The 14,634-nt window shown below is 38.3% G+C and overlaps 1 protein-coding gene across 12 annotated transcripts in view; it reads right to left on the minus strand.

Annotated features, from left to right (window-relative positions):
• The window catches only part of PPP2R2B (protein phosphatase 2 regulatory subunit Bbeta), a 316,334-nt gene that overhangs the window by 228,691 nt on the left and 73,009 nt on the right, over window positions 1-14,634 (minus strand). The window lies entirely within an intron of this gene.

Consider the following 14,634-nt stretch of genomic DNA (forward strand, 5'->3'; position numbering starts at 1 on the left):
CTTAATTGCATTAAGTGCCAAAGAATGTACTGCTTTCTTTGTAATGAGTTTTTATGGTCTTAGTCTTTGGAAGCTCAGATTCCATCTGTGACAGCAGACTGTGGTAGAGTTCGGCTATTAATAGCTGCTGGTACACACTTACTCACAGCTAAGAGGCCCAGGGCTGTAGAGACAGCCAGATGGAGATAATACCACAGGGTGACTGTATGGACAAAAAGATGATCCATTTTTTTTTCCAACACAAAACAGACAACACTAAAAAGACGACAATCCTGTTTTATTGCAAGCCAAACCCTCTGAGGAATTTTTTTTCTCCTTTCTAATTCTCAGGACTGGTTCTAAATCACATGTGATTTATCACTGTTTCTGTTGTTCAAATAACTCCTTACATAGGTTACAAAGACAAAAACATCCAGATGGGTTAACAGCCCAGATTTACTAAAATGAAATCCTGATACAGAAATCCTGTTTCCTGATACAGAAAATCAGGAACAAAACAATTTGGCAGCTACTCAAGGAAAAAAAATAAACTTTGATACTGGACAGTCTTCTGAATCAGAAATATTTTCCCTTACACAGAAAAAGGGCCAAAAAACGGCATAAAACATCAGATATTTCTTGATACAAAGAATAGATTCCCCCCACCCAAAACTGCTTACTGTGATCTATCTAATATTATTATGGTCTTAATTCATCTTTATTTTAAAGACAATAAGAAAATATACTGGAACACAAGAGTGACACAGCTACCATACTTAACATTATGTCATGATTCTTGGGGGCTGAAGTTTTATAGATACCAATCCTTCTTCTTTTTTTTTTTTTTTAATTTGTAGTAATCTGTAGGGTGAATAAGGGGAAAAACTATTTCCCCTAAATTATATTTTGGCTAAATTATATTTTGGTGGGGTTGCACAATATGTGGGTTTTATGTTTGCTAAGTAAGGATAGATTAATAGGAATGCTCACACACAATGGAAAACGATATCATTAAAAATTGGGCAAGGGATCACCACATCATCCTGTTCAGTCTACAACATGGGTAGAATTGCATTGTTCTCATGAAGACAAGCACAGCTAAAATCAAGAGGCACAGCCTCAGCTAAGAACTTGGCTCTGTTCTCACACTTTGAGGAAATTCCAGGCAAACAGGGATAGTTAATTAAGCACCCTATTTCATAGAGATAAGAAAGAGATACCTGATTTCATAGAGATATCATACAGATACCATATTTCATAGGGATACCATGAAAAAGTCCTGAAAATGAGACAAGCAAAGCCAAACTATACAGAAGAGACAAACCATCAAACAGATGGTTAAGGGATCTGGGAGTCTCTAACTGTACCAAGAATCCAGGGTTTATCCCATGAAACCTCATTTATTCATACACTATTCTTAATCTACAGGGAAGCTCTTTTCTTTTTAAAATAAATAAACAGTCATAAAATAAAGATAATCTATTTTTAACACAAATTGGTTAACAGTTTAAGTTCTAAAGCCACACTGTTTATAATCTTTGTCTGCATCTTACTAATTGCTTAAAACTGACCAAGTTTCTTAACCTCAATAAGCCACTATTTTCTCATTGATCAAAAAGGTACAACAGGATAGTGAGGATCCTGCTCACAGGATCACAATATCCACACAAAACATGGATATTCCATGCAAAACATATTGGTCAGTGGCTGGTACATGTTAAAACTCAAAAGATGCCCTTTTTTCTTCTTCCTCCTTTTTCTTTATGATTTTTTTTACACTTCATTTGTATTCCTACTACATGCATAGTGCTTCTGAAAGTTAGAAAGATCTGGGTTTGAATCCTTACTGGGAGAGGCTGTGATCAATACCTTTTAATTTACTCATCTGTTAAATGAAGCTAATCCTACCTACCTTGGAGGAATGTGAGAAGTAAATGAGACAATTCATGTCATATGCTTAACATGTTCTTGGACATAGGCTAGCTCCTGTATGGAAATTAGCTCTCCTGATTTCACCATCATAATCCTTTCAGTAGGTTGATGGGACACTTAAACACAAGAGTGAATATAAAGCAGAACTACAGTGCCTGAAACTTAAACATCAGTTCATTCTTCTTCCAGCTTGGTTAGCGAGGCTGTACGTATCACATATTATAATTGCAGTATCTGCTGTATATCAGCTTCAATATTTATTGTTTCCAAGACAATTGCTACTACACTGTCATTTCACAGAGCCACTGAGGTATATGCCTCTCATGCCCCCAGCAAACGAGACAGAGGAGATACTGTCCATCTTCACTGTCATATCTGCGTTAATATCAGAGAGCCAGCTACTTAAAACATCCCAGATCCTTCCAGCACACAGGTCACAGGCTGGTTTTGCTTCTCCCTTCAGTTCCAGCCTTATCATTTCTTCACTTTTAGCATCACCGTTTCTAAAATTTCCACATTAGCTCATCACTTTCAAATACTTGGAGCACTAATGCATCAAGCCCATCATCAAACAGAACACCTTATGTATGTGTGCAGTGTGCAGGGCTTTGAGTGAGTGCACTCTACAAAGAGATTTTTCACCTACGTTCCTAAACAGCAGGGAGACTTAGCGGCGCTACTTTCCCTCTCCTGGAATGTTTACTAACTAGCTAATAATTTCACTGTGAACTTTAAGCCTTCACTAGTCACAGCAAGAGTACATGCAAGGATCTAAGCAAGCCAAGTTCTGAGGCTGCCTTGAAACAAAATCTGTCTGTACTGTTACACCAAATTCACCAGCCTGTTTGAACACTGGCAGGAGAAACATGGCGTTTTCCACCTTGACTTTGCCTTCAATGTGACAAGGCAGTGTCTAACTTCAGGGCATTCAATGGTTATGAAATCTTGACACTTCACCTACTGTGGGAACGACATGTTTAAACAGTCTCCATTCTCCCAAGCATTTTCATATTAAGCTCTGGTGAATGGTAAGTAATGAGATGGACCACGAAGTGCGCTGTCAGGCAGGTAATGCCTGCTTCTCTCTCTCTCTCTCTCTCTCTCTCTCTCTCTCTCTCTCTCTTTCTTCCTACCCACCCCCCAGTAGCACAGCTGACAACTTCAAACATTTATTAATATTGATCCCCTTGTCTCCTAACAATCAATAGTAAGCGTCCAAAGAATCAAATAATATTCAATGTGCAGAACTGTATTTATTTTCACATAATACTGCAGGGAAATTAAAGATGACTCATTATATGAATCTGTTTATCTCTTTAAGATTAAGAAATGACTACTACTTCTACACACATCCCAGAGTCTTAGCTAATGTGGCTCTAAAATAACCCTGGGGAAATGCTCTTACTACTTCTCTGGTTACATTAACCTACTGTCTAATGATTTCCTTGGTAAAATATGGTTTTATGATAGCTAGACTTTTTAAAAAGATACCTGCTATAGATGGTAAATTGCTTGTCTTCTAATAATAAAGTAGCTAACATTTATTGAGGGCTCGCAATGAATGCACTAGGTAAGATCTTAGGTGTTTTACATACAAAATCCACTCCATTTTCATACAGCTCTATGGAGGTAAGTTCCATTGTTTTCGTTTACGTTTTATACAAATGAAGACATTGACATTTTGATAGGGTGTGACTTGACTAAGGTTGTAACAAATAAGTGGCAGAAATAGAATTTAGAATTATTCTATCTGAATCAAGAGCCAGAGGTCTTAACCACTGCTTTACATGTCTTTGTTGGTAGACTGAATTTTTGTTCTGGTATAGCTATAACCATTTTTGTTTTGGATTACCTATAAATATTTTACTTGTGTTAACTCACCTAACATTCTTGTTATTCAGGCTTCATCAGCAAGGCACAGACCTCCAATTGGAGCCACAATACTGTTAACACTTTCCATATGAGAAGTCATAAATCTTTATGATTTTCAGAAAGGTCAAGTGCTTTGGTTTGTGGTCCAAAACTGGGCTTCAGAAATCAAAATAAAAGATAATCTGAACAATTTCCTAAGGATTTACTTGCCCATCTGTAGTTATACTCTAGTAGAAAAGAATTTGATGCCTAATAATCATTCTGTCATCTAATATATATATTTTTAATTTATTGGGAGACAAAATAACATTAAAATATTCTTTTAAGAACATATCAAGAAAGTAAAAATTGTGAAATGTGGCCAAATCAATAATTTCAGAGACCGTTCTGAGTTTCTAGTCCACTACTTCCTGAGGGAGCATGGAGCCCACTTCTGCAGGTGAGTGAGCCTGGGCCCCACCCTCACAAGGCAAAGTTAGTTCTAAGGAAGATGTTCACCTTTGGTCTGTCACCTGTCCACAATGAACCTGGAGAGGAATGACCAATGCTTCACATCCCTCCTTCCCCTCAAGTTTCTCATGCTTAGAGAAATACATTGTACAAAACCTTAGAACTCAGTGTATTCCAGCCCTTGTAGTCTATAGTTGAACAAAGAGAGGCCCAGAAAGGTGGTTAGCTGGCAGAGATGGGCCAGACTCAGGTCCCAGTGCTGTGCATCTTCTATTACCCCATGCTCCCTCTTAAATGTAGGCCATGTGATACAGATAAGCAGTAAAGGATTCATCATTTGTGAATAAGGCCGACCAAATGTCCTCTCTGCTTAATGTTGTTCACCAAACACTGCCTTATTTAAGGAAAAGAGATGCTGCTAATTCTGCATCAAAGATAGCCTGTATATTATGCTAGTTATAGCCTAATGATCTGGGTTGGAGTCCCAGCTCCACCAGTCATAAGCTGCGTGACCTTAGGTAAGTTACAAAACTTTCCTGAGCATAGAAAAGAAGGTAATGACCACATCACCCCCTCACTGAGTTGCTTGTCATGTGTACATGCATTAATTCATATTTAATACTCAACTATATGTCTCACATGTAATAAGCACTATATTATTTTTATTATCATTGTTTTTTTGCCAAGTCATGACAGGAAATCCACTGTTAGGTCTACAAGTAATTATGCTACTACTCTCTCCTCATTCAGTTGTCAACAAACCCAGGGCAGTCAAGACAACACTTGCTAAATCTCAAATGGGTAAAAAAAATTCTAATTCACTCCCCACCCACTTAATGTATGAGCTTCTGTGGCACCACTAACAATCAATAGTTTGGCTGTGCCCCCTCACAAACTTCTCAAGGCTCTTCACTGGAAAATGTCTCCAACTAACGAGCTAAGAAGGGTCCATTCATAATGATGTGGTACTGATGTACTGCCAAGTATCCTATATAAGGATATTTTGGATGGGGCGCCTGGGTGGCTCAGTCGGTTGAGCGTCCAACTTTGGCTCAGGTCACGATCTCACAGTTTTTGAGTTGGAGCCCTGTGTCAGGCTCTGTGCTGACAACTCAGAGCTTGCTTCAGATTCTGTGTCTCCCCCCCTCTCTCTCTCTCCCTCCATTGTTCATTCTCTCTCTCTCTCTCTCTCTCAAAAATAAACATTTAAAAAAGATAATAGTATTGGTATCTATGGAAAAAGTTTTATTTCTTGTCTGTTTTCCTTTGTTTAAGGGTACTGAGTCAGAAAGAGAGACGATGCTGTTCCAAATTTGAGCAAAGTGTACTCCACTCCTATTTTGTAAAGTTGAGCTGACCCTGTTTAGCTCCTTAGGTAATGCTGTTTGCATGTTTTCCTGATATCAATCCTTTAGAGGCTGCTGCTCTCCCTACCTCTGGACCTTTCAAGGAGACAATGCCTTGGAGGTTCTGTGGCTTTGCCTAATGAGTGACAGCCAGATTTCTGTCATTTGCAAAACATAAGCATTTGTGGAACTCTGAGAACTTCCTTGTAGAGACAAGTCATTGCCAAAGGTCACAGAGATAGCTGCAGACACAGATGTAGTATTAGGACATATTGATTAGCCTTCTGGTTAGAGCTTTATTATGTAATTGGCACAATACTATCTTGGTGAGGTATGGTGACGTTTTGACAGTTGGGAGCCAGTGAACTTGCCTTATGCATCAAAGACAATGGAACACTACATTCCTCTGAAGTTCACAAGCTCCAGAAAATAGCTCCTGTCTATCTATCTATCCATCCAATAGATATGTATTGAAGACTTGGTGTTAGGTGCTGTGACAAGAGCAGCATCATTAATAATGGTAAATAGTATCCTAGAGCTTATAATTTAGAAGCAAAAAGAATCCATATGACAAATGGAGTATGTAAGAATCATATGGGGCCTAACAGAATAAATTGATATGGCCATAACAGGGCACAGTGAAGTACTAGGACAACACTGTCCAGTAGAAATAAAATGTGAGCCACATATGTAATTTTAAATTTTCTAGCAGCCATATTAAAAGGGAGGGGAAAAATCCAGATGAAATTAATATTACCTTTTATTAAATTTGTATTTTATTTAAGTATCTTATATTTATTTTTTATTATTTTTAATTTTTTTTGAGAGCAGTTGGGGTGGGGAGCAGGGAGGGGCAGAGACAGAGGGACAGAGGTAATGCTAAGCAGGTTCTGTACTTTCAGCATGGAGCAGGACATGGGCTCTTACAAACCTTGAGATTTTGATCTGAGCTGAAATCAAGAGTTGGATGCTTACCCGACTGACCACCCAGGTGCTCCAAAGTTATCTTCTATTTTATTTAACACAATATATCCACAATATCATTTTACATGTAATCAATATGAAAACATTAACAATAATATTAAAACATTACCAATGAGATCTTTTTACCTTTCTGGTACTAATCTTTGAAGTCTGGTATGTATCTTACACTTATAGGACATCCCAAGTGAAATAGCCAAAAACACAGTAGCCACACATACGGTGACCTTACTGGATAGCATACTACTAAGAAATTTAAAAGAGGTTTTTAAACTGCTTTTATAATAGAGGAAAATGGAATCAGAGAATTTGACTTGTGACAGATTTGGGTATCTGAGGTGATTTCCCAAGTATGTTTGTGCCCTAGTCCCATATCCCACCCTGCAGTGAAAGAATGTCTTTCTCAGTATTTTATGAGCCCCTAGTAAAAAGATTCTGTATCTCTAACAGTGAGCTTAGCATACACCCATTCTGGTGTCCATGTCTTTACCAGTTGAATAAATAGATGCAAGAAAAATAAAAATAGCCACCTACCACTTGCCAGACTCCATGTTGCTATTTTGTGTACAATCTCTAACATTTATAATGAAGTTGCAAGAAGCCACTAATTTCTCCATTTTATGAGAGGGAGCTAAAGCACAGAGTTAAATGATTTCCCAAGATCACAGTCTAGAAAGAAGGGAAGTAGAGGGGTACGTGCAGCCAGACCTAACAGGAGGGAGAACATTTAGAGACAGGGAGGTGGCTAGACTAGACTCTGGGGTGAGCCATAGTATAGAGTTTAGGTGGGCATGGGAACAGGGCTCAGGATATGTCAAGTGTCTGCCCTCTGCTCCATCGTGAGACACGTGCATATGCGCGCGCATGTGCGCGCGCGCGCGCGCGCACACACACACACACACACACACACACAGTTAGTTACATACTAACATATTCATGGCTAAGTAGCTTGTTCAACAAATGCTAAACAATGTATCTTCTCTTGGCCCTTTATTCTGCCTCTCCAGGTAAAAGTTTCCTTAAAATAAGAAACAAAACCAAACTACTAGTTTCCAAAGGCAAAGGGCATTTTGGGAAATGGGAACCAGACAAACTCTTTTCAGAAGAGGCTTTAAAGGTTTTGCCCAGTCTTCCCCATGCTACCCTCTTCATTGTTTCTGAAAAATTGGTATCCATCCTCCCTGTGAAAAACATCATCTCTCATAACCATCCCTTCCACTCTTGACAGGATAAATGCTAAAACAAAACAAAACAAAACAAAAACTGTTCCACATACTGATCCCAAGCTTCCCTACCTATAACTTCTCATTAGTTAAGAGCCCTACATGAGCCTCTTACCCAGGCAGGCATCACATCCCTTGTCTCTGTGATGAGAAAAGCAAATATGACTTAGGCAGGACTCAAAACAAAGCATAGATTCAAACTGAGTCCTACAATGTAGATGCGATTTCTAAAAAATTAAAAATCTTGTATTTGTGTCAGCCAGGAGGATAAATGTAAGAACTAGAGCTTGTCCTTGTAAAACTTAGTATTTTTCTCATTGTTACTATAGCTTAGAAAAAGACTTACTAAATCTGCTGACCATGCTAAATAGTCACCATCTTGGAGAGCCAGGATTCCATTTAAAACAAGTCTACAAACTGGAATTATAAAATAAGAGAGAGTTGTAATTTGCTCGTTTCTTGGCTGTGTTTGGACAGCCGCTAGCCTCCACCCCAGGGTGGGGAGGAGCAGAATACAATGCAAATACAGTGTCACTGTTTCTGCAATTTTATTCACCCTTCTTTCCAAATGTTTGTTTTTGCTTCCTTGGGGTATCATGAAGAGTTGCCAGAAAGTCAAGTTTATCTTTAGCATCATCTCTGGGCAAATAACACAGACAAAGGAAAATAATGTTTGGGGCCAAATGTTGAAAACATGAGTCTTGTGTAGCCTTAGCTGAAAGAGCAAAGAGCTAAAATGAAAAACTAGTAATGTTGGTTCTGTTTTTCTCTACAACAATTTCTATTTAGAGGAGTGGAAAGAGGATGGGCTTCAAGTACCAAAAGCTTTCAGTTCCAACTCAGACTTGATCAGGTGCTGCCTCATTGAGTACCCTTAGATGAACTGAATTCATTATTTACTTGAATGACTCCTCTGTGCCAAGTACTTTGTCCTCACAGACCTTAAATTAAGTTAGTTACCTCTGTGATTTGTTTTAAAACAAAAAGAAGAACACATATTACTAGTTTAGGGCTCTAATAAATAATATGAGATAGCACACATAAAATTACAAAGCCCAGTCCCTAAGCATATAGGAGTCATTGCTTAACAAGTCTTACTTTCTTTTGTCTTCAAAATAATCAAGTAAATTTGTCTTTTGAGTTAACTTGTGATTTAAAAGCACAGCTCTAGTACATAACCAAAAATAAACCCAATAGACAGGTCCATAAATCTAGACACTCCCCAAATACCCCAAGTCTTTTTGGGAGGTTCATCAACTAGGATAACCAGACTTCAAATATCAGTCACAGATACTAACTACTTGCAATAGTCCTATTTTGACTTTAACTTGGCTTAATGCAAAAGAATAGTAAAATGCTTTTCTTTTCAGTTACCAGCAAGCATGGTCTATATAGCTCAAAAATCACAGCAATACACAATGCTGAAATGTTAGAACAGCTCTTTCCAAATTATCTACTGATTGCATGTAACATGTGAGACATTGTGATGAGATTATAGTAATAAAAGTACAAATAGGTCCCTATCCTGAGATATAATGAGAGATATAATGTCTGCCCTCAGGGAAGCTAGAAGCCTTGACTAGGAGAAGAAACAAGACAAACATGCTTTAAATTCAAGTGACCAATATGCTATTTTATAAGCATTAAATTATAAATCTCTAATATAGGGATTCAGAAGACACGGACAGAGTGAGGCTTTGTGGGGAGGGGAAAGTGGGATTTGAGCTGAGACTTTTGAAGATTAAGGATAATTATTCAAGGACTTATACTCTCTCTTTGAAGACAGAATGCACCAAAACTTAAAGCAGAATCTACCTACAATAAGGCTTTCTTTTCCTGATTCCATGTTGCCCTCTCTCAACTCCACAATTAGTCACTTCTACAAACTCTATCCAGGTTCTGTCTCATACACAAGGCAACATTAACTATTCCTAAGCAAAAGATAATTGGCCAGGTTTTTTGCAGATTGTAATTTCTAATTCTGAGACTCCCCCATTTCTATCTCCCACACTTCCCATAAGCAGGAGATGATCACAACCCAGACAGCTGTCCTGCCTCTCCTGCTAGCCAGAAAGGGAATCAGACAAATCTAGTAATGAAGAGGTCTGATGTTAGAAAGCTTTTAAAATTCTAAATCCTATTTGAACTGGACAAGCTGCACAGGTGAGCACTGTGAGACAGGACTTCAGCCATATTCCCTAGCCATGTCACTCTGAAGCTAGAACAACCATACTACACTCTTGGCACAGAGTACAACAGTCTCTTCTTAACGTACTTCACGTTAACACCTCAATTATATTCCCCACATTTGTTCACCTCAACTTTCTTCAATCTTGTGAAAAGCTTGATCAGCCATCGAGGGATGAACTTCAGGTGAACCTATGATTTCTGTGAAATTACATGTCTCAATGTATGTTTATGACTTTCTTGGCAATTTTTCCCTATGGAGAAGGTCCTTAGCTTTCATAACATTCTCTAAGGGTTTCATGAATCCTCGCTACCCACACTCCCACCAAGAAGTTTAACAACCTCTATTTTATATCTACCATGGTCAAATTTCTATTTGTATCATTTCCAAATGGCTATACTCCAACCATAAACTCAGAGAAAGAAAAAAATGACACACTTAGAAAAGAATACTTCAGTGTTTCTTCTGTACTAATAACAACCAAGTGCTAATTGTTAGGTTTGGCTCATAGACTTTCAATCGGTAAATTAGATTAAAATAATTTTTAAAGGCACATTTCCCCCCCATCCTAATGCTCAAAAATTATCCAGGTATCATACTCTGTAAATAATGACCAACTTGGGTCTTAATACAAACATTTTTTATTAGCTGTCTAACGATACTTAGTAGTCTAGTGTGCACTACATTAGGGGAAGTACATTAACTCATTACTTTGGAGCTTGCAATCAAATTGCTTTATCAGTAAGAAAGGTTATAAAACTATCCTACCCTTTCTTCCCCCAGCAGTGATACACTGTAGGAAATTAGGTTTTAAATAGTCCCAAGGGAAATATATTCCCAATGAGCTCAAATCCTATTTTATACATTCCTAAAAGGCCTTATAACAGCTTGTAAGGTCACAAAAGTCACTGGTGTTCTCTCATGACAGAGAAAATACAACTTAGAAAATATAACCTCAAGGGGTTAAGCATCCAGCTTTGGCTCAGGTCATGATCTCATGGTTCATAAGTTCAAGGCCCGCATCAGGCTCTGCCACTGACACTGCAAGGGCAGGGACTCTCTCTCTCTCTCTCTCTCTCTGCCCCTTCCTCACTCATGCTCTCTCTCTCTTTCTCAAAATAAAAAAATAAATTTTAAAGAAAAAGAAAAAATAAGAAGATATAATCTCACCATCCATTTTGGGACAACTAACCATGTGACCCCCTACTTCTTTTGAGAAGTAGCCTCAGCTCATTCTTCTATAATTGGGAGGTAGCTCTGCTTGCTTCATCTATTTTACAGCTATCATGACCATGACCATGAGGTAATGATTTCAAAAATATACTGAAATTTTCCAGAATTCCAGACAAATAAGAGGTCATCTTCTTTCCTGGCCTTCTTGGATATTTGTTCCTTCTCCACACATGCAAACTGTTGGAAGGACCCACCAAGATGTCATTACGGATCTGCAGGCATTTGTTTCAGGAAAAGCCAACCACTTATCTGGAAATCCATCAACTACAGGGAGGACAGAAGACCTATATCCCTAGCCTCACTTTGTGCAACTTAATCTTTGGGGAAAAAATTTGCGATGCCAGTCATAAAATACCCTAGATGCTGGGAAATGTGATTCCCTTACAAAGAAGAGCTCAACAAAGCCACCTGGGTTTAGCACCTATTAATCTTCTCATCGTTTTGCCTCTATAGATTATATAGGCTCCACAGAATTTTCACATACCTTATTCCATCTTTTTGTCATTAAGAACATTGTGAGGTAAAGTTTGTTCTATAACAAACTTTATTCCTTCTTTCACTTGACTGAATGTTTATCTTTCCTTCCTTCACCAATCTTCAACCATACTCATTTTCTTTTGATTCTTTCAACATGCCATGAGCCTCAGGCCTTTTGCACATGCCATTTCCTCCACTGGATCTACTCTTGCCCCAGTATTGTATGTGGCTTAATCCTTTATCTCCCAGTTTATGTCAACTCAACTGAGATTATAGAAAGCCATCCCAACATCTTTCCCCGTATCTGTGTCATTTGTTTTCATCACAGATAATTTACCATCACTTAATTTACTGCATTTTATTTCATTTTGTAGGTCTCTTCCACAAACCTGTAAGCTCCATGAAGGATAGGCACCATGAGGACGGGAGTGGAGGGGTCAGCTCACAATTAAAACACCAGTGGGTAAATCGTAGCCAGGGCTGATAGAATAGGTATCCAACTAACATATACTGGGCAGTTAGTGAAAACATGAGTGAAAGAAACAGGTTTTTGAGTATGTAGACTAAAGTTTGTTGGCATGTGCATGCATGAAAGTAGAAATGTTGACTAACTTGTTTAAAAAATATTTCTCCAGCAAGTGTAAAGCCAAAAACATTTTCTAAGAGTTTGGAAGCCTTAGACCTGAGCTGTCCAATACAATAGCCACTAGCCATATATGACTTTTGCACACTTGAAATGAGGCTAGTATGAATTGGGTGTATCCTAAGTGCAAAATACCCACCAAGTTTTGCAGACAATGTAAGAAAAATATAAATATCTAATGTATAATTTTTATCTCCATCACATGTTGAAATAACTTTTCAATAAATTGGATTAAATGTATTATTAAAATTAATTTCACATTTTTTTTACTGTAACTACTAGAAAATTAAGTTACACATATGGTTTGTACTATATTTCTATAGGATGATGCTAGTCTAGAGCACTCCAGAATTAATCTGATTGTTACGTGCTTATGGTTTTTTTAATTTTTTTTAACTCTCTATGATGGTATATACTTGGGGTGGAAAATATGTGTAAGTTTCAAAGTCACTGCCTTACATTCATATTATCATCCTACAGTATTTTTAATCTTAGGCAGATATTAAGAAACTGTACAGGTATTACATACTGACTCCTAGGCAGAAAGATATCTCCACAAAATTGTATGATCAGTATTTGTCCTATTGTTAGCCTTCACATCCTTTAATCCTACTTCCAGAGTCACTACCATAAACTTGGCCACCATGATCTCTCACCTGTACAACTGAATTCACTTCCTAACTGGTGTTCCATCTCCAATGCATTTTTTGTAAATAACAACCAGAGTGATTGTACAAGTCTTATATTGACCCCAGGACAAAGTCCAAATCCTTATTTCAGCCTTCAATTCTAGACATAATGCTGGTCTTGCTTACTTCTCCTCTTCCTCCTCCTTAGGCTCCACATTCCAGCTATTCTGAACTCTTTGAAATTATGGAAAGGTGCCATGCTTCCTTTGGCTTGGGAAACTTTGTTCCTTCTGCTATATCCCATACCCATCACCTTCCTTTTATCTGGTCAGCTCTTATTCTGTTCTCAGTTTAGAGTCAGGGAAAGCCACTGTGTAGGATTCATGGAAAGAGAGTCTCCTGGCCTCCAGGAAACTTTCCCTTGCTGCCACTGCCCCCCTCACCACCACCACCACCAACAGAGGGCTTACAACATCATGTGCTAAGCACTCTCTCTGATCATCCCATTGAGTCTCCACCATAAACCTGTGAGAAGACGGAAGCTTACGTTAATGTAGCACAGGGTGCCAGGACTTGTTCCAAGCTCTTCATGTACATGATCAAAGACCCCAGGACAACACTCTGAGTTACAGTATCCTGTTTACTGATGAGGAACTAATGCCCAGATAGGTTTAGTAAATCACCCATCTTGTAGCTGGAGGCTTGAGCTCCTGCAGTTGATCTCACAGCCTATATGGACTCATGGCAGGTTCTATCACTATTTTAGAGAAGATGAAACAGAAGATCCGAAGAGTTGAGTAATTTGTCCCAAATGGTCAAGCCAGGATTTGAAAGACCGGTTAGAAGCCCCTTTATGTTTCTCCCAATGACCCTATATACCCCCCCCCCCACACTGTGTCTTACAATCGCCTACTCGCTTACTAGACTATAAGCTTCACAGTCTTTAATTTTTAAAAACAGTTTTAGACTAACAGAAAAAGTCAACAGCACAAAGAATTCCCATGTACGTCCTGCAGACTTTCTGCTATTATAAACATGTTATAATTAATGAACCACAAGTGTTATTAACTAAACCTCATAGTTTAATTCATATTCCCTCAGTTTTTACCTAATGTCCTTTTTCTGTTTTAAAATCCCATCTAGAACACTACATTACACTTAGCTGTCAGGTTTCCTTTGGCCCTGCTTGTTTGTGGCAGTTTCTCAGACTTCCCTTGCCTTTAGTGTCTTTGACAGTGTTGAAGAACATGGTCAGGTATATTGTAGCAGGTCTCTCTACTGTAATTTGTCCGATGTTTCTCTCATAAATAAAGATCCCAGAGGTACAGCGCCATTTTCATTACATTACATCACAGCGATCTACTATCAACATGACTTAATGAGTACTCATATGGACCTTCACCATCTAACTGAAATAGTGTCGGTCAGGTTTCTTTTCTGTAAGTTTACTCTTCCAGACCTCTCTTCCAATCTGTACTCTTTTGATAGCAGTCTCTACATGCCCACTCTTGGGGAAGAGTAGACAGATACACCCATTTGCTATGTTCCTTGAGGCTGGGTCATGTATATAATTTATTTGGAGCTCTGCATGGGAGATTTTCCTCTCTGCTTGATTAATTTATTCAATTATTTACTAACATCAGTACGTATTCATGGATATTTATTTTGTACTTTGGTTTAT

Source organism: Panthera uncia (genome assembly GCF_023721935.1).
Source record: "Panthera uncia isolate 11264 chromosome A1 unlocalized genomic scaffold, Puncia_PCG_1.0 HiC_scaffold_17, whole genome shotgun sequence".
In the NCBI taxonomy this organism is placed as follows: domain Eukaryota; kingdom Metazoa; phylum Chordata; class Mammalia; order Carnivora; family Felidae; genus Panthera; species Panthera uncia.